The sequence below is a fragment of the Mobula hypostoma genome, chromosome 22, assembly GCF_963921235.1.
Source record: "Mobula hypostoma chromosome 22, sMobHyp1.1, whole genome shotgun sequence".
NCBI lineage: Eukaryota > Metazoa > Chordata > Chondrichthyes > Myliobatiformes > Myliobatidae > Mobula > Mobula hypostoma.
In genome coordinates this window covers 26,130,567-26,156,529 of record NC_086118.1, presented here as the reverse complement: position 1 = coordinate 26,156,529, position 25,963 = coordinate 26,130,567, and the positions used below count along the sequence as shown (strand labels likewise).

The 25,963-nt window shown below is 40.2% G+C and overlaps 1 protein-coding gene across 1 annotated transcript in view; it reads left to right on the top strand.

Moving 5' to 3' along the window:
* Positions 1 to 888: 888 nt before the first annotated feature.
* The window catches only part of pik3r5 (phosphoinositide-3-kinase, regulatory subunit 5), a 102,353-nt gene continuing 77,278 nt past the window's right edge, over positions 889 to 25,963 (top strand). Inside the window, exon 1 of the mRNA XM_063074319.1 lies at positions 889 to 1,083. The gene's annotated coding sequence lies outside the window, so the exon portion shown is untranslated. The remainder of the gene's footprint in view (positions 1,084 to 25,963) is intronic.

Genomic DNA, 25,963 nt, shown 5'->3' with positions numbered 1-25,963 from the left:
TGGTGGAATCTGCACATTGCAAGGAAGAATTTGTCAGCTGCAATTATAACAACCAGAATGCTCCACCTGACAAAATGAAAAGAGGTCATGGGATTTTCCTTCCACATTGCTCCCTATTCCTTGTCTCTGGTGTAAACTGATCCAACACCTTTTACCAATATGCTTCTTTTCCTGGAGGCCAAGCACATGTTGTCTCCTCCCCTCCACCTTGTCAGCTGGGATGATCTGCTCCCTGTCCCGGGAGCAGTAATCTCCTTAGCTGAGGTTCCCCTGCAGCTGTCTGTGAAGAGTTGACTATCAGACGCATGTGGTTTCGTGAGCAGGTGTTCCCGAAGGTCTGGTGCTCTCATGTCAAGTGGTAGACAAATGGTTTGACAGGTGCGCATTATTGCGGGATTTATGATCACTTATTGGGCTGTAGTGAAGGAAATTATAAAATCCATACTGAAAAGTGCACTTGTCCCAGGATCGCAATAGAATGTTGTATCCCAGAGGAACCGGTATGAACGGGCATAGGCTCACAGTGCAAGCACAGGATTAGTGCTTCTGTTTAGGGAAGAATAAATTTCTGGCTCATGATTTAATAATTTATCAGGAGCCCTTCTGAATTAGATATTAAATTTAATGAAACAATATTGAAGTACAATAAAAATCGGGGTTAATTTTATTCGAATTTATCACCTGTGCTGCATGTAAAGTAAGCACCGAATGTTATTTAAAACAGATCCACAGGAGATCAGTATCACATGAAAAGCAGATGAGCGATTGGATTAGAACCTTAAACTCCACACCCGCTCCTGACCAGTTAGCACCCTCCACCCCCACTTCCTGTTCTTGAGGCTATATATTTTTTTCAGTTCCTGTTTGTTTTAACTGCATAGATATCAGACAACTTACAGACGGTGGATTTCAGATCCTAGCAGCATTTTCCTTTTACTGAATATCTTCTTCATCAAGGATGTGGTTAAGTTCCAGCTCACTGGGTCAGTACACGGGTGCGAAGCTACACTGCAGTCAATAAAAGAATTAAAGGAAATTATCTGAGTGGGAATGGGAAGTCTCCAGATGTCTTGAAAACTACAGGTTAGTTTAGTAACTTGGTTCATTACATTGTATGCCACCGTGAAACACTTAAGTAAACAACAATGAGTTCTTGGAACTTAATATTGCAGAGAATTAAAATAATATAGGTATATCTCTAAGATCATATGTGACAATACCACTTAAATGCTCCTTTAGGGTACATCTTTCTCAGAAGTTTGACCGCATATTAAACAACAAATTGTTTAAATATCTCAGCCTATATTGAGCTAGAGGTAGGATAGGTCTGGAATGAGGTGTAGAAGACAGGGTATGAGATAACACATTTAGGATTGTGATGAGGAGAAATTTCTTCACTCAAAATAGTAAACGTGTGGAGTTCTCTGCCACAATTACTGAACATCCTTAAGGAGGAGGTGGATCAATCTGCAGACACGAGAAGCTCCAAAAGGTATGGAGAAGAAAAGGAAACTGGTATTGAGACACAAGATACGCAGTGATCTCAGTGATTGGTAGAGAATGGTTGAAAGGCCAAATAGCCACCTGCCACACCTGTTTTCCGTGTTTCTATGTTTAACAATACACTGTGACCACATATTATTTCAAGGTCGTGTAAATTTAAATCATGACTTATTTTTTCAATTTAGTACCTTCAGAAGCAATTTTAGATTTTCAGCACCCACCAACACTCAGAACTATAAGAACGCTAAACTTCACAAAATGGAATATATTGTCGCATATTACTTTCACTACCAGTTCCTAAATTTTAATCCATTGTGCACGTGTGAGAATATTTTCACTTCGCCTGAAGTGGTTCAAAATGATCCATTTTAATGAGGGTGACTTAATCTAAATCTGACCAGGCCTCTGAGTTGCGGAAGTAGTGTAATTATGAAGTTATGATATGGAACCCCAATATAAAAGTGAAAATAATTCAACAGAAAATAGCGAGCATAATTTGGCCGAGCATGGAGTTTGCATATACCAAAAAGACACTTAATGGCACAACAGAGGGTGCAGTTAATTCAGTTAATTAACTGCATCCTCTCGTTAGAAAATTCATATTCTTTAAAAAAGGACATATCATAATTTGTGCTTTGAGGGTGGATCTTAGCAACATCTTACTTACTGCCTTATTCCTTTGACTGAATGGGAAATGTATTCCCTGATTGTAATATTTATCCCTGTAGAAAGACTTTTTAATGGCTTGTTATTCATGAAAAGTGTGGGTTTGAAGCTGAATTTTTGATACCTACATTACTGGGGATTCTCTGTACCAGGCCTGAAACCAGAGATAATGAATTACTCTCTTGTGGTTAACTGGAAGCATTTCTGTGATTCTTCAGGAAGGATCATTATTTTTTTAACTAATTGAAAGGCAAAGCTAAATTGTCCAATGAAATTGGACTGATTAGTTTGGAAAATTGTGGATCTTTTTTGTCTAATTGTCAGAGATGGCAATACACCATAAATCTTCTCATTATGTTATCAGGTACATCAATATTATATTCAATTTGCAGATGCACCTGAACAAAATAAGAATTATTCTACTATCGGGTGAAAAGCTTCATCTACACTAATTGTATGCACTGCAACCACTGAGGTCAAATTGGCTTAACTCATGGTTCTATACACTATATGAATAAAAAAAACAATCACGTTAGATTGAAAAAGGGTTGCAATATGTTCGGATATTGTTTTAGAGAACAAAAACAGTTTCATAAAGAACATTCATAATGCATGCTATCTAAGAGTTTGACTACATAGAAATACTAGACATTAAAATAACGCCAGAGAACTTTTTCACATTAGTGCCAGTTTGCTTGAAGTGCAAACTGATCATTATTTTTCTTCTGGACTCTTCTATCCCTGCCTCCTCTCAGTTACAACAAAAGATTTCCTACATTCTACTCTGCGGAAAGTCAGTCATGCTAATGTTCTCTGGCATTATTTTAATGCCTAGTATTTCTATGTATTCAAACTCATCACCACCACTTGGATGGCAAGTGTCATAGAGATAAAGGAATGTCCACTTGCATGTGGGTGGACTGTGCAAAACTAAGATGCCAGTTAGGCCAGATTCAGAAACAGCTGGCAGAGGTGCTGCTCTCTGCAGCTTAGCCCTCGTATGTAATAAGCCAGATATTCTAAAACAATTATTAATAGCCTTTTGTCTTCCAAGCTTCTTCGATAGGAATTTCATAGTATTGAGATTGAACAGATGAAGAACTCAGTGCAAATGAAAAATTGGAGACTTGAAACTGCTGATTTTTTAATTGTCAATTTTACACTTTCACGATGACAGAATACCCATTTGTCCTTTCCCTTTGATCATACCCACTGTTTGTTAGTAGTTCTACTTTCGGCTTGTGTTAAGTGATGGTCATTACCAGAATATGGGGAATCTATTAAATGGACTTCTTTGGTGATTTGTTGTTGGAGTTATTCTGTCTAGGGCAGTGATCAATAAGCTTCTGGTAAATGGCCCTGACTAATTTTGTGTGACCAGATCTGTCCTTCTCTTTCTGGTGAATGACTTTTAGTTCTTTTCTTAGTATGGTGAAGTTACCGCAAGTGTGACCACACCAACAGTTACCGTCTCATCCAATGACTGATGTGTGGAATGAAACCCTGCCTTTAAAACTTACTTCGATATTCTAATAGACTGCAACTGAGTACGTGTGTTGAGCAAAGACAGACTGTATAGGACATTTCCATAAGTGTTGTCTAATGCATAGATTTTGGTCAAGTCTTATGCCATTACTGCAGAGGAGATTCCCTGTTAATCTATTATGTAGCATTCTTAAATGGACCTAGACCTCTTATTGCTGGCTGCTGGGTTCATTAGTAACATAAATAGCCTTGGAAATTGCTTTATATTTACTGAGATACAGTGTAGAATAGGCCCTTCTAGTTCTTTGAGCCACACCACCCAGCAATTTAACCCTAGACTAATCACGGGACAATTTACAATGACCAATTAACCTACTAACCGGTACATCTTTGGACTGTGGGAGGAAACCGGAGCACCCAGAGAAATCCCACACATTTCACAGTACAGACTCCTTACATATGGCGTCAGAATTAACTCCAAACTCCGATCAGCTGGGCTGTAATAATGTACCGTTAACTGCTACGCTATAGCCATGTGTTATGTTTTGTAACTCCAAAACATAAAACAAATTCAAAGAAAAACAAGGGAGCTGGTTCATTTTTTAAATTCAAAACGAGGCACACACGTATAATGTGGTAACATCATGACATATGCAATTCATATATTTTTACGTATAACCTGCAGTGAACTATTTAAATAAACAAGAATGCTTAATAAAACAATATATTTACAACATTACTCAAATATTACTGAACTATTAAATACACAATATTCCTCCCTGCTTGGCTATAAACTCCAGCTCTATATAGAATGCATCTTCAACAATATCGACAAATACACCATTTAATACAACTAATATGTACAGACGTCCACAGCGTAGTAAATTTTAAATTGTCCCATTCGGGCCTCAAGATTTAATCACTGTGGAAGTTTTCTTACTCTTGTGGGATAATGTCTTTCCTGACAAGGGTGATCACTCTGCCTGGCAGGTGAGACACGGCTGTGAAACAATCTCAGATTCTGGGGCCACCTCTATGGTGTTTGTAGGAATTCACTCTAAGAATGCAGAAAGTGGTTCTGACAGCTCTAAATACCCTCCTTCTGGGTGCGTGGCTCATAATGTGTGAGTACACAGCCGGATGTCTCCATTTCCTTTACCTTTTGGAAAGCCACCTCACACTGCTTTGTCCATTGCCATTTCTTCCTGATCTGTAGAAAGTTGTTCAAAGGGTGGCGCACGGTAGCCAGGTTTGGCAGGAGCCTGTTATAGTCATTGAGAAATCCTAAAAAAAGAATTGGACCTGTAATACATCCTTTGGCCTTGGGGCATCCACCACAGCTTGAATTTTCTCAGCACACTTGTGTAAATCTTGTGCGTCAATGATGTGTCTATATAAGTGATGCTTGGTTTAAAGAAATCACACTTGTTGTGTTGTGTTCTGAGCCCATAATCTTCTAATCTTTTTAACGCTGTCAAGATTTTGGATTTTGTAATCCTTACTGGCAACAATTATGTCATTCAGATAACACTGATGTTATGTCATTCAGATAACACTGATGTTATGTCATTCAGGTAACACTGATGGCCTGAGCAGCCTAGTGGCACCTGGTCCATCGCTTTCTACCAGAGTGCAGGTACAGATGCTACTCCAAAAATAAGCCACGCATAGCAATAAAGCCCTTTGCGAATGTTTATCGTGAGAAACACTTTGGACTCTTCTTTCATCTCCATCTATAGGTAGGCCTCAGCTAAGTCCACTTTGCTGAAGTATTTCCCACCAGAAAGGTTGCAAAGATATCCTCTGTCCTGGGCAGAGTGTATTGATCTACTTTTGGTACTGGACTGATGGTGACCTTGAAATCTCCACAGATCCTGACAGACCCATTCTTCTTGAAGACTGGGGCCACCGGTATTGACCATGGCCTCCACACAGCCTTGGAAAGAATTCCTTCAGACTCCATGTAATCTAGCTCACTAGCTACTTTATCACAGATAGTATAAGGAACCAGACAGGCTTTGTAAAACTTGGGTGTGGCATTTTCATTTAACACTATTTTACCCTTGATATGTTTGTATTTTCCAGTGCCATCCCAGAACACTTCTGTGGCATCATCTAGTACCTTTCTTAATTCGCTTTCAGTTGACTGTATTGCAGGACATGTGGCATGCAGCTGGTGGATGGATCTCCAATCAAGTTGTAGTTGTCTCAGCCAATCATGTCCTCATCATGCTGATCCTCCTGTTTTGACCAAATACTTGTTAGTTGTTGTATTTCACTGTTATGACTACCATTTCCACAGGAGTTATTTTTTGCATCAGCATAAGTTCTTTGTTGGATATCTGCAGGCTTCTGTATCTTTGAAATGCCTTTCAAACACATTTTGTGGAATGACTGAAACAGCCAAGCCAGTGTTGAATTTCATTTTAATTAATTTGCCATTTGCTTCTGGTGTAAGTCATATTGCTTGTCTGTTATTAATTCTTGTATTGTGAATGCTAAGGCTTCTTAGTCCTCTGTTATTCTCATCATTATCATACTTTTCATCAGCAGCATGCAGATTAGTGCTCTTTTTTGAAACTGAATCTTGACTTTTTATCTTTTACTTTGCCCTTTGCAGTCCATTTGTTTTTGTTTGACCAACATGCTCTTTGTATGTGTCCTATTTTATTGTATTTTCTGCAAGTTCGGCCTCTAAACCTGCACTGGTCCAGTGTGTGTAAGTGAGCATCTGTGAGTTCCTGAAGAAGCACGTGCTGGCTCTTTTATTCTTGACCATTTCTCACTGTGCTCTTCTTTTTAACTTGAACACCTTGCTGCACCTTGACATGTAGGTAGTTGTCCTTGTTGCTGCTGTTATTGCTTTGGAACTCTAAAACATAAAACTAACTCTAAGGATGACAAGAGAGCTGAGAGGTATGAGTCTTAACAACACACAAAAAATGCTGGTGAACGCAGCAGGTCAGGCAGCATCTCTAGGAAGAGGTACAGTCGACGTTTCGGGCCGAGACCCTTTGTCAGGACTAACTGAGAGAAGAGATAGTAAGAGATTTGAAAGTGGGAGGGGGAGTACCTCTTCCTATAGGTGCTGCCTGACCTGCTGCGTTCCACCAGCATTTTGTGTGTGTTGCTTGAATTTCCAGCATCTGCAGATTTCCTCGTGAGATACGGGTCTTAGTTCACTTTTTCACTTTGAGAGAGGTGCGCGTATATAATGTGGTAGCCTCATGACATATGCAATTCCTATCACATATTACATATAACCCAAAGTAAATTATTTAAACAAACAAGAATGCTTAATAAAACAAAATATTTACAATATTACTCAAATATTACTGAAATATTAAATACATAACTGCATGTATTGCAACCTTACAGATGTTATGGATAGATGCATCTACCTTCTGCCTGAAATGACTTTGAAGTGTGAAAATTCAAAGCTGTGATGACTTAATTTATCAGATGATTTGTAATGTCAGCTGTGGTAGTAAGCAATAGGTCTTGTTGAACAACATGGCATTTTGTAGATTACAGCAGGATCCAATGAGAATCTTAACCTTCTCCACCAATTTTCCTCATTGAGATTTCTGGGAATTTGTAAATCCTAGGAACAGGTTCAATAAGTCTTTCTACTAATCCCCTTTATAGGGTCAAATGCTGTTTCTTGAAAATGTGGATTCTGTGCATCTCCCTGCACCTAGACGTCATATGACACATTGGTAATAAGAACTCTTTACCCTGGAAGATAACATTACTGCCTGTACAAGGTCATAATGTATCCTGTCACTAAGAATTCTATCAATGTAGGATCAGAATAGAGACAAGTTGGTAAACCAATATTAAAAAAATCACTGCAGATGCTGGAAACCTGTAAAAAAACAAAGGACAGAAAATGTTAGAACCACTCAGCATATCAAGTAGCATCTGTGGAAAGGAAAAGAGAATTGACATTTCAGATCAAAAATCCTTTGTTCTACCGTAATGGTTTTCCCAACATGACAAATTCAGATGAATCTACCTTAAGATTTGAGCTTGAGTTACCAATTAGAATCAGAATCAGGTTTAATATCACTGGCATATATTGTTACGCAGCAGCAATACATTCCCATGCATAATAATTTAAAAACTGTAAATTACAGTACAAGGTATAAAGCTAAGTTAAAGTTTGTTAAATTAGTGCAAAAAAAGTTAAATTAAGTAAGTCGTGCAAGAACAGAAAAAAAGTAGTGAGATAGTGTTCATGGGTTCAATGTCCATTCAGAAGTCTGATGGTAGAGGGGAAGGCTCTGAATCATTGAATGTGTGCCTTCAGCCTCCTGTACCTCCTCCCTAATGGTAACAAGGAGAAGGGGGCATCATGTTCTGGGTGATGGGGGTCCTTAATGATGGATATTGTCTTTTTGAGGCATTGCTCCTTGAAGATGTCCTCACTGCTGGGGAGGTTAGTGCCCATGATGGAGCTGGCTGAGATTACAACTTTCTGCAGCTTTTTCCAATCCTATGTGGTGGCCCCTGCATGCCAGGTGATGCAGCCAGTTTGAATACTCCCAATCTTACATCTGTAGAAACCTGTGAGTGCCTTTGTTGACATACCAAATCTCCTCAAACTCCTAATGTAATGTAGCTGCTGCCGTGACTTCTTTATGACTGCATCGAAACAAGGATGGTGGAATTTATTCCAGACCGTGAAATTTCTACCAACAATGTGTGCTGCCAAAGTCTCTCTAAAATGATTATGTGTCCTCTGGAAACTTGATCTAGTGGTGCAAGTTGAGCTTGTGATATTTGTAAGTTGTAGGTGCCTCAGCAGATAACCCAAAGTTTACAAATTGCTTAGTGGACTCTCAAAGGTCCTTAGGAACTACAGTTGCAGGCTATCAAACTGAGTCTCTAGGCAAGAACTGGGCGGCTGATATTCTTGGGCATTGCTGTTAAAAAGGCTCATAAGGGTGGCTTCATTGTTGAGAAACATGTAAGCTGGTGTAAATTTATCAAATTTTATATATTCAAACTTGGAACAAAGTAACAAGGAAGTGATAGTACAGGTAGTCCCTATATTACAGCAGAGGTCCTGTGAATTTTTCATAACTCAAAGAGTTCACAAGTTGGAAACTGAGTCGCTGTGTTACAATTTGATCTGTATAAACAGTATGCAAGACAAGCTTTTCACTATATCTCAGTACATGCGACAATAAACCAATTCCAAATTCCTGCAGCCCAGAGCAGCCAGTAAATCAACCCTGTTGTCTCCCATACACACAGTCTGTATATAAGTCAGGAACACCTGTAGCATTTCAGTGCACATTTGGTGCAACTTCTCATCTTGACAATGAACATGACAGTAACAACCATTCCTTTACTTTCCCAGTGCACAAGCATTATCAGCCAGTTACACGTCCTCCATTTTTATATTCAAAGGTTCCTTTTCACGCGTGCTATATATTTCAATGTGTAAACATGTCAACCATTAACACTGTGAAAGGAATGTATACTGGGTATTGAGCAATGAGGAAGGGTTAGTTAGTTAGCACTCTTGTCGTGCGAGGCCCCTTGGGTAAGAGTGACCATAATATGGTGGAGTTCTTCATTAAGATGGAAAGTGATATAGTTAATTCAGAAACAAAGGTTCTGAACTTAAAGAAGGGTAACTTTGAGGGTATGAGATGTGATAGACTGGCAAATGATACTTAAAGGCTTGACGGTGGATATGCAATGGCAAGCATTTAAAGATCGCATGGATGAACTACAACAATTGTTCATCCCGGTTTGGCAAAAGAATAAACCAGGGAAGATAGTGCACCTGTGACTGACGAGGGAAATTAGGGATAGTATCAATTCCAAAGAAGAAACATACAAATTAGCCAGAAAAAGCAGCACACCTGAGGACTGGGAGAAATTCAGAGTCCAGCAGAGGAGGACAAAGGGCTTAATTAGGAAAGGGAAAAAAAGATTATGAGAGAAAGCTGGCAGGGAACAGAAAAACTGACTGTAAAAGCTTTTATAGATATGTGAAAAGAAAAGGATTGGTTAAGACAAATGTAGGTCCCTTAAAGTCAGAAACAGGTGAATTGATTATGGGAACAAGGACATGACAGACCAATTAAATAACTACTTTGGTTCTGTCTTCACCAAGGAGGACATAAATAATCTTCCAGAAATAGTAGGGGACCAAGAGTCTAGTGAGATGGAGGAACTGAAGGAAATACATGTTAGTAGGGAAGTGGTGTTAGGTAAATTGAAGGCATTAAAGGCAGGTAAATCCCCAGAGCCAGATGGTCTGCATCCCAGAGTGCTTAAGGAAGTTGCCCAAGAAATAGTGGATGCATTAGTGATAATTTTTCAAAACTCTTTAGATTCTGGATTAGTTCCTGAGGATTGGAGGGTGGCTAATGTAACCCTGCTATTTAAAAAAGGAGGGAGAGAGAAACCGGGGAATTATAGACCAGTTAGCCTAACTTTGGTGGTGGGGAAAATGCTAGAGTCAGTTATCAAAGATGTGATAACATCACATTTGGAAAGCGGTGAAATCATCAGACAAAGTCAGCATGGATTTGTGAAAGGAAAATTATGTCTGACTAATCTCATAGAATTTTTTGAGGATGTAACTAGTAGAGTGGATAGGGGAGAACCAGTGGATGTGGTATATTTGGATTTTCAAAAGGCTTTTGGCAAGGTCCCATACAGGAGATTAGTGTGCAAACTTAAAGCACATGGTATTGGGGGTAAGGTATTGATGTGGATAGAGAATTGGTTGGCAGACAGGAAGCAAAGAGTGGGAATAAACGGGACCTTTTCAGAATGGCAGGCAGTGACTAGTGGGGTACCGCAAGGCTCAGTGCTGGGACCCCAGTTGTTTACAATATATATTAATGACTTAGACGAGGGAATTAAATGCAGCATCTCCAAGTTTGCAGATGACACGAAGCTGGGCGGCAGTGTTAGCTGTGAGGAGGATGCTAAGTGGATGCAAGGTGACTTGGATAGGTTAGGTGAGTGGGCAAATTCGTGGCAGATGCAATTTAATGTGGATAAATGTGAGGTTATCACTTTGGTGGCAAGAACAGGAAAACGGATTATTATCTGAACGCTGGCCGATTAGGAAAAGGGGAGGTGCAACGAGACCTGGGTGTCATTATACACCAATCATTGAAAGTGGGCATGCAGGTACAGCAGGTGGTGAAAAAGGTGAATGGTATGCTGGCATTCATAGCAAGAGGATTCAAGTACAGGAGCAGGGAGGTACTACTGCAGTTGTACAAGGCCTTGGTGAGACCATACCTGGAGTATTGCATGCAGTTTTGGTCCCCTAATCTGAGGAAAGGCATTCTTGCCATAGAGGGAGTACAAAGAAGGTTCACCAGATTGATTCCTGGGATGGCAGGACTTTCATATGATGAAAGACTGGATCGACTAGGCTTGTACTCTCTGGAATTTAGAAGATTGAGGGGGTTCTGATTGAAACGTATAAAATTCTAAAGGGATTGGACAGGCTAGATGCAGGAAGATTGTTCCCAATGTTGGGGAAGTCCAAAACGAGGGGTCACAGTTTGAGGATAAGGGGGAAGCCTTTTAGGACCGAGATGAGGAAAAACTTCTTCACACAGAGAGTGGTGAATCTGTGGAATTCTCTGCCACAGGAAACAGTTGAGGCCAGTTCATTGTTTATATTTAAGAGGGAGTTAGATATGGCCCTTGTGGCTAAAGGGATCAGCGAGTACGGAGAGAAGGCAGGTACAGGGTTCTGAGTTGGATGATCAGCCATGATTGCACTGAATGGCGGTGCAGGCTCGAAGGGCTGAATGGCCTACTCCTGCACCTATTTTCTATGTTTCTATACAACTTTAAAATGGACTGCACTTAGTCTCCTAAACTACTTCAACAGCACCTCCACATCCTGAACCTATAACCAAATAGAACAAGGACAGCAGGTGTCTAGGAACATCAACACCTGCAAATTTCTTTTCAAATCCTTCACCTTGGAAACAAATTGCTGTTCCTTCGGGGCTGCTGGGTGTAAATCCTGGAACTCCTTGGCTGCAGTTTGGGGGTGTCTTCACCAGGACAGCAATAGTGGAGTGAAATCTGTATTTGGGATCAATAACATCAGTTGTTACTCTTATTGCACAAGCTGTAACAACTGAATTGGAAAATAGAAGTGATCTATGTCACCAGACACAAAATTAACGTCTGGAGTTACAATATATGATTACTTGAGTCATCAAAGCTAAAACAAATGGATTTATTACAGAGGGAGTGAATTTAAGACCTATTCATTTAGATAAAACAAAAAAGTATGGTTTTTAGAATATGCTACGTCCTTGAAACAGGAAGTAATTTGAAACTTCCTCTTGGGACAAGAGTCATTTCCCTTTTTCAGTTGGCAAGAGCAGTCCATTGGCCCTTCGCTACAGAAATGAAGAAGTCGGACAGCATGGGGAAAAAAAATCATAAATTAGGTGACATGATTCATCTTGTTGCCCTACTTTAAACAATCTGCATTTGTGCAAATTTGGATTGAGATTACAGGAGCCAGCAGACGAAAACAGAGAAAAAAAGACTGTCGAAGCTGGAAATGTGAAGTAAAAAGAGAAAATGCCAGGAAAGACCAACAGTTAAGGCAGCATGTGTGGCAAGAGAAACAAAGTTAAGATTTCAGACCCCTGTCTCTTCCTCAGAAAGGGCCAAATAAAGGATCTTTGATCTGCAGTGTTAAGTCCATTTCTTTTTCTACAGCTGCCTGTGTGTTTCCAGCATTTGCGGTTCTTTGATTTTCATTTACTGCAGAATTCTCTGCCACTTCTCTTACAAGAATGCCACTTGACGAAGTTCTCCTTTGCTCTCTGGTGTTACCTCCATCTGTGTCTTTTGTCATCTTTACCTTCACCAGTTTCAGTTTCTCTTCTAGTAAGCTGCTGACCAACAATTGTTTTTACTGTCACACCTCTTTCACACAGCCCCTGACTTCAACTCGCCCCATGTGGATTCCAAATGAAATTCTAACTGACACCAACTGGATCATAGGCATGTTCAAACTATCCAGTATTTCTATAAGCTATATTGTTGACACATCCTGAGGTCCATTTTAGTACCGTGCATAAATGCACGTATGTTCTCTGCAGCAACACCACAACACTAATGCTCTATCTCAAAGCTGTCATCATCCACAGTTCCAAATTTGTGCTGGAACCCATGACTTTTTCCTTTCAGATTTTAACATTTCCAAATCAGCTCTTGAAATATAATGTCCTTCCTGGCCTTCTTCCCTCTTCACTTTCCACTGACCCCCTACTTCTCCCATTTCTTCTCACTTCCTGAAGTACTTTCACTATCTCTTCTCATCTTTTACTAACTCTGACCTCGAGTGATTAGCAGTCGGTCGAGACCATATATCCTCCCCCTACTTCTTAACCTTAATTATTTCTGAGTCTGGCATGAACCCTTCCTTAACCTCTGTGTCTAATTGTTTGTCAGGATTCCTGGTGTCAGACTTCCTTTCATCTCCAAAGGTCCAAGTCCACTTGGACACCTCTCTCTGGTCTATTACTCACACTAGATCTATTAATTCCAAACCACCTCTAGGACATTAAATTTTTCTGATCACCCACTAACCTCACTTTAACTTACTCCCTTCTGACCTTGCCAACAGGGTTGGTACTGTTGTGGTCTGGTGAACTGATTTCAATCTTGCTGAGACAAACATAAGCTGTAAGACCCATTCCTGTATCTCTGTCTGAACCATGATCCTTCCACTGAATTTCAAGTTGCTGTCTTCCGGGAGACACTGACTTCATTTCCTCAGGAGATCCTCTGTCACAACATCTCAGTCTCATAGTCTGCTTTTGCTTACAGCTCAACATCCACCAGGTGGTCTGTTCAGGAAGACATAGTGTTTCACCCTGCTCCTGGTCCACCAAACTAATTTCTTTGTGTATTGACTCCACTGTTTCTCCCAGTCTGGCCCTTCCTACTTACATTTCCAAAGCTCTGATAGTGTCTGACTCTTTCCTGTTCACATCTTGATGTACAATCCCTTTATGACTTAATCCTACACTGTGATGCTGTGAGGGCCCTCCACTTCTTTCTTGAAGAGACCCAGTCTGATCCCTGTCAGCAGCACCTGGCTGAGCTGCTTCTTCCATTGAAAAACTTGTCCTCAGCTCTATTCCCTTTTGCTGGATTAAAGGAAGTCACAAGGGGCCTACTTGCACCAGTCATTTTATAAGATACAGGGACCAGTCTTTGTCTCTATTCTATCCCTTTGCTGAACCTCTTTCCTGACCTATCAGTAGCCTCGTTGCTGTTTTCTGCACTCACTCTCTCAGCATTCATTCCAAGTTCTTCCCTGCTCTTGCCTTCACATGGCCCAACCCTTCTATCTCTGGGTCTTGCCGTCTCTATTTCAAGAGATGAGCTAGCGTCAAACATCCATTGCAAATCTACTGACTCCCGCATTATCTTGACTACACTTCCACTTGTAGGTCTTCATTTTATTTTCCCACTTCTGCTATCTCCATTGCGTAGTTTACAGCTGCCTCTGAACTGTTCCTCCTTCCTAAACTGTGGTTTCCCCTCAGCACCAGTGGAGCCGTGTGTTATCTATTTAAAGTCCTCTGCTCTCATCCTGACTCCTCCTGAGCAGTCACAAGCAAGACACAATCTGCAGATGCTGGAAATCCAAGCAACACACACAAAATGCTGTAGGAACTCAGCAGGCCAGGTAGCAGATATGGAAAAAAATTACAGTCGACGTTTCAGGCCGAGATCTTTTGGCAGGCCACCTCTAGAACATTAATTTTTTTGATTATCCACTCACCTCACTCTAATCTACTCCCTTCTGAACTTGGCAACAGGGGTGGTACTGTTGTGGTCCCGTGAACTGATTTCAATCTTGCAGAGATCAAACATAAGCTGTCAGACCCATTCCTGTATCTCTGTTTGAGCCATGACCCTTCCATTGAATTTCAAGTTGCTGTCTTCCAGGAGACACTGACTTTATTTCCTCAGGAAGGATCTCCTGTCCCAACATCTCAGTCTCAGAGTCTGCTTTCGCTTACAGCTCAACATCCACCAGGAGGCCTGTTCCCTGCTGAGTTCCTTCAGCATTTTGTGTGCCCTTGTAAGCAGTGCAAGGATAGAGATCTCCTGATCCTCATCTTTAATCCCACTAACTTCCACATTCAGTATATTATCCTTCGCAATTTCTGCCAAATTCAGAAAGGTTCTACCACCACACCTTTCCAACTATACCCCTCCTTATGACATTCTCCATTCAACATGTGCCCCAATCCTTTTGTCTCTTCTGTGTCCAGTATCCAGTAACCAAAATATTCTTCTCAAGCCAAGCAGTGACTCATCACCACCTCCTCCTAGGCCAGACTTTGCACTCACTGTTCATAATGACAGTCCACTCCAAATCAGATTTACCAAATGTAAATTGGGCGATTGCATTTCACAAGCACCTGTGTACATCTGCAGGGACGGTTCCATGCTTTCTGTTATATAGTCAGAGATTCATAGAAACATACAGCACAGAAACAAGCCCTTTGGCCTATCTAGTTAGTGCTGAACCATTTAAACTGCCCACTTCCACCGACCTACTCCAGGACCATAGCCCTTCGTACCCCACTATCCGTGTACTTATCCAAACTCCCCTTAACTGTTGAAATCAAGCTGGCATACACTGCCACTTTAATTCTTCATCCCAGTTCAATATTGCTGCTTGTGGCCTCCTACACTGAGATGTGGAAGTCATTTTTTTAAAATCACAGCATTGAATGAACAGCCAGTGAAGGTGGTGTAAGCAGGTATGATAACAAATCTTAAGAGGTCTTTAGACAGATACTCGAACAAAGAGGGAATACAGGCCATGTGCAGGTAGATGAGATTAGTTAGGTTGTCGTCATGGTGTGCACAGACATCATGAGCTGATGGGCTTGTTCCTGTGCTGTTTTGTTCATTCAGTGGCTGCTTTATTAGAAATACCTGTACAGTTGCTTGTTAATGCAAATAACTAATCAGCCAATCATATGGCAGCAACTCAATACATAAAAGCATGCAGACCAGGTGAAGCAGTTCAGTAGCAGTGCAATTTCATCAGTGTTGATCACAAATGAATATCTAAATAATAAATGGGGATCGTATCTGAAGATTTTTACTGATGGCTCAGTGGGCCCAGAGAGCAGCAGGGCAGGATTTGGGATGTATGTGTCTCAACTTGGAGTTAAGATTGGTCACTGGGTTTCAGATGGTGTTTCTATCTTTGCAACAGAATTATTAGCAATCCTCTGGGCCTTATGGTGGACGGAAGACTCTTGACTACGTAGGGTTAACATCTATTCGGATTCTGCTACTGCCTTGGAGGCTATAAAAGGGAATAAATCAAAAGCTCGTCCTGACATAGTTATTGAGATTCTCTTAATGTTGTTCAGAGTGGGGAAGATGGGTTGTGCAGTTAGAATTTCATGGATACCTGGGCATGCTGGGGTGAAGGGAAATGAAATTGTGGTTGGCATTGCAAAGTCTTCCTTACAGAGCAGGCAAGTAGAAATTAGAGTTCCCCTAGGCAGAGCAGAATTGAGAAGCAGGATTAAAAAAGGTACAGAGAAGAAGTGGCAGGAAGATTGGAAAAATGAATTAAGGGGCAGGCATTATTTTTCTAGTCAGCCACAGGTTAAAAAGGTCTCAGACTGTTACCTTTTAAGTCATAGAGATATGGTGAAATTAACAAGACTCAGCTTAGGGCATTTTGGACTAAACTATTATTTAAAGATATTAGGAAAACATCCTACTGGATTATGTGACTGTGGTAGTCCAGAGACAGTCCAGCATGTTTTGATGAGCTGTAATCGATACAAAATTGAAAGAAGCATGTTGTTCAAGAGGCTATCTGGCTTAAATTTATTTTGGTTTTCTATTAAATCTTTGTTTGGTCATCAAGAGAATCAACATCTGATTGAAGAGTCTATCATTCAGTTTATATGTGAGACTAGGTTGTATTCGAGAATTTGAGTTCCTTGAAGTTCTATAATTAATTATATATCCTGCGGAGGGCTGTAATACGCCTAGATGCGTCTAAACAGCCGGAAATAGAAGAAGAAGAAGAAGCAGTTCAGTTGTTGTTCAGACCAAGCAACAGAATGGAGACGTAATTTGATCTAAGCGATTTTGATCATGGAATCATAGTTCGTGCCAGATAGGGTGATTTTTGTATCTCAGAAACTACTGATTTCCTGGGATTTTTGTGCACAGCAGTGTCTAAAGTTTACTGAGAATGGTGCAAAAGAACAAAAAATAACACACAGTGAGCAGCAGTTCTTTGGATGAAAACTCCTTGTTAATGAGAGAGTTAGAGGTTAATGGCCAGAGTGGTTCAACTGAGAGGAAAACTTCAAGTTGACAGGAAGGAAGGTGACAATAACTCAAACAACCATATGTTACAACAGTAGTGTGCAGAACATCTCTAAATGCACAACACATTGAACCTTGAAGCAGCAGAAGACCACACTGACTTCCACTCCTGTGCCTAATATACTTAGTGTACGTTTAATGTTAATGCCTATCCTCCAAATCTTGCTTCATTGCTAATATAGCATCTTTCAAAATTTGGTGAATCAAACTGTCACTGCAGGTAGCATTGATGCTAATTCTGATCTTGTGCAAAATACCACAAAACCGACCAAGGTACACCATCACAGTGTTATTCCAAATAAGATGCATTAATATGATAGGGTTGGACTTGTGCAGATGACAATAAACTCAACTGTTGACATCTATAGTCCATAGGTGTCTTTTTCAGTCTTGCACGTTGTTGCCCACAGGGCTTGCGACTTTTAAAATGTTTTGGTAGTGCTTTCCCTGTTTTGCCTTTTATCTCACACTTCATCGTGTGCACTTCCTACTATTGGCCAACCACTATTTTTGTCTGGCTTTGAATAGTTCCACAGCTTTGCATAGCTGGATGAGATTTCCAGATGTAATTCTGTATTATGTGTTAGTCATATCCTCCGATAAACTTTAGGATTCCACAAAGAGTCTTGCCTCCGATAGGCAAATCTTGCAAATTTCCAAATAGATAGATAGATATTTTATTGATCCCAAAAGAAATTACAGTGTCACAGTAGCGTGACGAGTACATAGATATACAAATATACACATATTAGAAGAGAATATTCTTCAAAAATCTGCAAATATTTACAGCTTTGTTAAGAAAGTATCAAAGGTTTCTCTCTATCCGACAATTTCATTTTTGGGTGGGCTGCAATGGTACTTGTCATGCCACCAGTCCATTTTCCAGATTCACATGACAGGGTTTTATGGCATAGTTCAATTATCTGTCCTTGCAACCAAGGAGATATAATCTTTACTTTCATCTGTTCTGGTTTATCTGGTTTATGTTGTTACATATACATAGGAGTATTTTTGTGCAAGATTTTTTCCCTCACTGTCTTCAGTCTTTAGAAAGGTTATTTGCTTGAGTTTGATAAAGGGACATGCGCACACACACACACACACACACACTTAACTGCCTCTTTCCACTAACGCTTCCTGGCCTGCTGAGTTTTCCCAGTGTTTTCCAATTCTGTTTCAAAACTTGTTTTTCTTTTTCATTATTTGTTCAATTCTTATTGGGAAAAGCTGAGTGTATGGTAATCCAAGATAAATGCTTTCCTAACAGAAGTGGAAGCAACTTATTCATTGGCATAAATTGTGCACCTGATTTTCTTTTTTTTGCTGTTGGAAATGTAGTGATGATACTACACATGTAAAGATCATACAAGAACAGTGAGTTTTTTTTTCCCACTGAGATTTGGTGGGACTTCAACTAGAGGTCATAGGTTAAGAGTGAAAGGTGAAATGTTGAAGGGGAACATGAAGAGAAACTTCTTCACTCAGAGGGTTGTGAGAGTGTGGAATGAGCTTGCAGCACAAGTGATGCATGGGAGCTCAATTTCAATGTTTAAGAGAAGTTTGGATAGTTACACAGATAGTAGGGATATGGAGGGCTATGGTCCCGGGGCAGGTCAGTGGGAGTAGGTAGCTTAAATGGTTTCAACATGGACTAAAATGGCCACAGGGCCTGTTTTTGTGCTGTGCTTCTCTATGGAATTTTCACAAGCTACTGGTGAAATGCTAATCTTTCAAGGTAATGAGGCAACATCCTAGTCTAGATGAAGAACCTGTGCTCCAGAACTAATTGCACCTCTAGCCATTGTTATAACAATACCTATCAATGCAGACAATTGTTTAATAATATCCTGTTCACAAAATGCAAGATAAATCCTACTTAATTAATTACTACCCAATGTCTGTTATTAGCAAAGTGATTGACAATGTCATTAATGGTGCTATCAAGCAGCTCCTATTCACCAATAGCTCCCAAAAATGCAGGGAATTAATCAAAGCAACACACAGAAGATACTGGAGGAACTCAGCAGGCCAGGCAGCACCTATTTTGTTTACAAAATTATGAGTGGTATAGGCAGAGTAAATGTGAGTAGGCTCTTTCCACTTAGATTAAGAGAGGTAAGTATAAGAGGACATGGCTTTAGGGTGAAAGGGGAAAGGTTTAGTGGGAACTTCTTCCCTCAGAAAGTGGTGGGAGTGTGGAACAAGCTGCCATCTGATGTGGTAAATACGGGCTCACTCTTAAGTTTTAAGAATAAATCGGATAGATACATGGATGGGAGAGGTCTGGAGGGTTATGGGCTGGGAGCTGGTCAATGGGACTAGCGGAATAAAGTTTCGGCACAGACTAGAAGGGCCGAATGGCCTGTTTTCTGTGCTGTAGTGTTCTATAGCTCTAGGTATAATTAGATCTGTAGAGTGATTGCTCCATTGTGTGTTATTTTGTTCAAATGTCTCCAGGTCCTTTGAATTTACATGCTTTGGTATTAATCTGATGATTTTTAACATATGTTTCTTGAAGGCAATACATCCTTATTCATCCTTGTGTAATGCCTGAATCAGAACTCTGCATGATCAGAACTAAACACCTTTTGTTTTGTTCTCTAGCTTCCTCAAAATAGAGGCTGAAGTTTTGAACCTTTTCATTATGTTTAAATGACATTTTTATTTTATTTGGAGCTCCAGCATGGAATTGTCTCTTCTGGCCCAAAGAGCCTGCACTGCCCAGTTACACACATGTGACCAACTAACCTACTAAAGTGTACATCTTTGGAATATGGAAGGAAACCAGGGCATCTGAAGCAAACCCAGCGGTGGAATTGAACCCAGGTTGTTAGTGCTGTATTAACATTACACTAACTGCTACTCTACCGTGCCACCCCAGAAAGAGGGGAGGAGAAGATGGCGACATGACGCAGTGCGTGTGGCCGCTCTGAAATGATACCGTATTTGTAGGTAGGTACCATCCACAATCCTGATTTGATGGAGACGGACGTGAGAAGCACAGAGGAACATCTGGAAAAACTTCTGAAATGCCCGCTTCGCGGCCGCTGCTACTGTGCGATCCAGAATCTCCGGAGGGGAAGGCCCCAAATCCTCGGCTTTGCCTATCGCCTGTTGCTGGGGCAGGGGTCAAAGCGCTCGGCAGAGATGGTGCTCGATGCTCGGTGTCGGAGGGCTGGTCGGAGGCTCGAAGTTTTCGGATGGACTCGAGTCGGCTGTGGTCGGGTGCTTCCAGGGTGCTGCATCGGCAAGTTTGCGGCGCTGGAAGCTCATGGCAGGGAGAGTTTTTCTTCCTTCTACCATCTGCTTGAGATAATGGGACTTTCGAGAGACTTTGAGACTTTTTTACCGTGCCCATGGTCTGTTCTTTATCAAATTACTTTATTGCTTTGCACCATTGTAACTATATATTATAATTATGTGTTTTTTGTCAGTTGTTCAGTCTTGGTTTGTCTTGTGTTTCTGTGATATCATTCTGGAGGAACATTGTATCATTCCTTAATGCATGCATTACTAAATGACAATAAAAGAGGACTGTGTGTCCTCATAATCTAATCTAATCTAACATGTATGTGCAGCCTTAGACATTTGAGATCTGTTGCTCCTCCAGATCTCATACTGTTAATATTATATTCAGAACCAATGTCTATGATCTTAGAATTTCCCTTACTGACTCAAGCCAGTTTTGCCAGCTCAACAAACCTATCTCTTCACCCAGTAACTAATAGTCTGCCATTGGAGTCAAAACTGGATCCTCACTGTTTGCAATTTAGATGGAGGAACTGAGTCTTCTGCATTCAATTTTACTGAGAGACTAGGATAGGTGGGAAAGGTGATTGTGAGGAGGATACAATTGATTACAAATAGAACTGGACCAATTTCCCATGGCTAAAACTTGACTATATTTAGTGCTAAAGACCAGTTGGGTCACCACATTATTTATCAATATTGGCCTAAATCCAGTTTGAAATGATTTATACATATCAACAGGTAATGAAACAAAACCAGTGCAAGTCCCAGTGCAAACCCACCTTCCTAACAATGCCTTAATATCCAGGGATTAGACACGCCACTCCACAGTAGCTACGCCCTTTGGTTGGGTGGGGCTGTAAGGTAGAGGAAAAAAGTTCCTTAGGGGATTTTAAAGTTCTGGTTAATGAGATAAATAACCAGAGAACGATTCTGTCCAGCAGGTGTTAAGGCGACCTAGTACGCACTCCATAAGAAGTCCTGCAGGATGTGGCGACAAGAGTTTCTACCTGTGGTGAAAATCCCCACACAATGGAGTAATGCTAAAAACCATGATGTCAAAAGCTATATTAAAACAATTGGTAAAACACTCTTTATACCTGTAGCGTGGGGAAGAAAACGTGTCTTATGTGGAAGTCTGATTCCTTTAAGTATTCATCTGGAAGTATGAAGATGCTGCAGGATATATTATTCAATGTTTTTTAAAATTCAGTCAAATGGACCTCCACAGCAGAATGCGAGGGAACTTGATCTGTCATCTGACCTCTCCTGGCCTATATTGATGGATTGTGCTGGTGATAAGCTTTGCATGAAGAGGGGTTAACACAGTTTGCAATGAGAAATTTTATTTTACTGGTAGCTTATAAAAGTTGCCTCTCAGTTTGGAAGGCCTTTATCTCCTGTAGAGATATCACCTGTCTCCTGTGCTCTTCTGAGAGTTTAAACGTTACTTCCCTATAGCCTTTTCCTTCTCCCTGTATCTCCCGCTCTGCCTCAAGTAGATCAGGTTTCAGGGCACTTCTGAAATGATGCAGACAGCAAAATCTCATTTCGAGGATATCAGTGAAACCTTCAAACACTTTCCTCGTACCTGTGTTGCTCTTGGCTCTAATTTTGGTGGTCGCAGCTCCTGAGCTTTGACAGTGTGAGAAGTGGTGAATTAGACAGTATCTCCACTAACAGACTGCTCCAGTAGCATATTCAGTGAGGCACTCATGGAATAATGCCCCAGAGGCTAAATGGAAGAGAAAATAATTGTTTTGTTTTAGCATATTCTTTGCATGTAGAGAAGCCATCAGAATAGCCTATGGTTAGTTTTGAAAGTTCCCAGTCATGTATCCCAATGAGAACATGATGTTCCTTTATATAACAAAACTAGTGACAAATTAATACGCTATATTATTTCTGAATGATGACTGTAGTACGGAACATCTTGCTCCCAATTTATTTTGGTACAGTGGAGATGTACATGATGCAAGTAATCATCAGTAGTGTAATCGGTGCTGAGAAAATATCAGGCAAGTTAATGAGAAAAGCCAGATCTGATCGATGTTGCAATTTAACTTGGAAATGTTCTCCATTATAATCCACTTAAGGTAAAATCAGAATTGTAGCACATAAGATCTGAAGGACAGGAATTTGAAGTCCAATTTCTAGGGCAGAGTCTGCAAAGGAATATAGATGAATTGATTGGTTGAGCAAAAATTTGGCACTGTGGGTTCTATCAGTCGGCAGCTGCAGTTTCAAGATGATTTCAGGATGTATGTTAGGATGATTTATTAAGCTCTTCTTCTGCATATGGAGCTCGTGCTAAAGGAATTAAGTGTGAAAAGCCACAGAGTCAGCTGTTTCTGACAACAGTTGAGATCAGTTGCTATAGAAAGTTTCACTAGTCAGCACAATTCAAAATGCTTCTTTTGTGCCAAATGATATCGAATTATCTTGTAGTTTGAAATGATTGATTTAAAATTAACAGGAATATGAAATGTAGGACAAGTAGTAATTAATATGGTGAAAGAATTTTATTTAATTCATAAATGTAATTCATCTAATATTTTAGTTACTATTCTACCCAATGTTTGTTACAAGGGTCATGAAAGGAGGTGGTTTCCAAGGGGAAATTAAACATTTATTGGCATCATATATAAATCGCCTTATTCACTAACATTTTCTAAGGAATTATCTCAAAAAAACATCTCTACTATTGAAGAAGCAGCCTTCACCCACCTACTTATCAGTCTCTTTGAAAAGTCAGACAATATTATTGTTTTATTTTATGTTACAATCTTCATGTAAGGACTGGCAGGGTAGATGTTGTGAAGTTCAAGCTGGCAAGCCTAGACTGGGGGTTTGGGGTGGGGGTGTAAAAGGGTTTAAGATAAGGGGTTCACTATTTATGACTGTGATTAGGAAAAATATCTTCATGCAGAGCATGTAAATCTTTGGAATTCTGTACCTCAGAGAACTCTGGATGATCAGTCTTCCAATACATTCAGTACTGGATTGCAGGACTTGTGCAGAGTTGATGTCTTCATGCAGAGTTTTGATGTAAAACATCAACAATTTGTTTAGTTCCGCATATGGCGCATAACCCATCGAGTTCTTAACACCATAGGACATAAGAGCAGAATTAGGTCATTTGGCCCATCGTGTCTGCTCCACCATTTCATCATGGCTGATCTAATTTTCCTCTCAGCCCCAATCTCCTGCCTTCTCCCCATATTCTTTCATGCCCTGAGCAATCAAGAATCTATCAGCCTCTGCCTGAAGTATACATAAAGTTTACCTCCACAGCTGTCTGTGGCAAAGAATTCCACAGATTCACCACTTTCTTCATCTAACAGAAAGTCATAGTTCCAGATTCTACTCTCTTGTATCACCATATACTGTATTTTAAAGACCTCCACTGAAATATTATAAGCAACACACATAAAAGTTGCTGGTGAATGCAGCAGGCCAGGCAGCATCTCTAGGAAGAGGTACAGTCGACATTTCGGGCCGAGACACTTCCTTAGTCCTGACGAAGGGTCTCAGCCCGAAACGTCGACTGTACCTCTTCCTAGAGATGCTGCCTGGCCTGCTGCGTTCACCAGCAATTTTTATGTGTGTTGCTTGAAATTCCAGCATCTGCAGATTTCCTCGTGTTTGCGCTGAAATATTATAAGTTGTCTTAGGCACCTCCTTGAAACTGTTAGTTTAATGCTAAGCTTTCCCTTTGAAAAATCCAATTCAGTCCTCAGAAAATGAGTGATTAGTGTGCAACTATTGCAAAGACCACAAGTCAATGGACAAACATAACTTAAGAAGTTAGAACATCCAAGCATAGAACTTCTGTTTGCAGTATTATGTCATTGATAGTAAATGTATTTTTATGAGATTACATTGCCCACTGATTCCACTAAAATAGTGGTCAAAAGAGCATGCTAGAAGTATGGCCTGATAATCAGTTAATATTGAAAGGTAGGAGTGAATCTTCACTTAGATGGTAATGTACTTGTCTCTGAGTGAACATACAATAGGCAGGAACCTGTGGTGTACAACCTCAGAAAGTGGTCTGTATACATTCAGCAATTTTGAACACAATGTTCATGGTCAAAAAGAGTGATCACTCCTTGAGAAAGGCTATTATATGAGAGCAACACATTAATCAAACTAAATAACTTCTGCCAAACTTTATCAGCTTCCTTGCAAAGTGGGGAAATCTTCATAAAGCTGGTTATAAAGGATCTTCTTTGTTTAGTATTTGCAACATGATTTCTTTTATACATACTGTTAATATGTTACTTCCCATTGTGTGTTTAAGAGAAACTCACGTTTCTCAAAGTTCAGCACTTCTTCAGTTCCCTGTGAAACACTAGGAGGTTTCAGGGCAAGTTAATGATGTAGTAGTAGCAGACAGTAACTTCCTCAGTTCCATCTTTATTTCTGCACATAGGGTCACTGAAGAAGATTAGACCAGACACAACAAAGCATTATCATGATCTAGAATGCACTTCCTGAAAGTATTGTGCATGCAGATGCATCTGTGGTTTTCAAAAGGAAATAGGACAAGTATTTGAAGTTAAAGAACATTCAGTGGCCACTTTTTTAGGTACATCTGTATAACTACTCAATAATGCAAATATCTAATCAGCCAATCACTTGACAGCAACTCAATGCATAAATTCATGGAGATATGGTCAAGAAGTTCAGTTGTTGTTCAGACCAAACATCAGAATGGGGAACAAATACAATCTAAGTGACTTTGATCATGGAAAGATTGTTGGTGCCAGATAGGGTGGTTTGAGTATCTCAAAAACTGCTGATCTCCTGGGATTTTCATGCACAACAGTCTTTAGAGTTTACAGAGAATGGTCCCAAAAGAAATCCAGTGAGTGGCAATTGAGTGGGTGAAGAGACCTTGTTAATGAGAGAGGTCAGAGGAGAATGGCCAGACTTTTTCAAGCTGACAGGAAGGTGACAGTAAATCAAATAACCATGCATTACAACAATGGTGTACAGAAGTGCTTCTCTGAATGCACAGCACATTGAACCTTGAAGTGGATGGGCTACAGCAGCAGAAGATCACACCAGAATCCACTATTGTACCTAATAAAGTGGCCACTGAGTGTAATTGTTGGGTTTAGGAGAAAGACAAATGCGACTAGCTACTTTGCTCCTAAGACATGGGTGGTCCTACTGAATTGAATTATACCTGTCGGCCTGGCATTGTTCTTTGAATCTATTTTATGATTCATTGGCAAAAGATTGGATTTGTGAAACCCTCTGCAGTTTCCAGTTTCTTATAATCCTCACACTCAGCCATTTTTATTAGAGTTGATAAATCGGTTCTAACTAAAGAAAAGGGAATTAAGATCTTAAACGTTTCAGTGTCCTCATCCTGTTTATCAGAGTTGCCTGCTTTGAATTGGCTGCATCTATTGATCAAGGATGGAACAATTCTTTCTTTCCTGTGTTTCTTCGGTATGGCTTGTCCAAGTATAAAATGTTGAAATCAACACATCGTTGTAATGTTCTTCTTGACACAGTATACTCAACACCATGACATCAGTTTTTAGCTCTCAGTGTTACATGGGAATTCCTGACTTCAGTAAAATTACTTGAGATTATGAAATTAAGGAAATATCGTCCTTTCCTCCACACAAAAAAACGC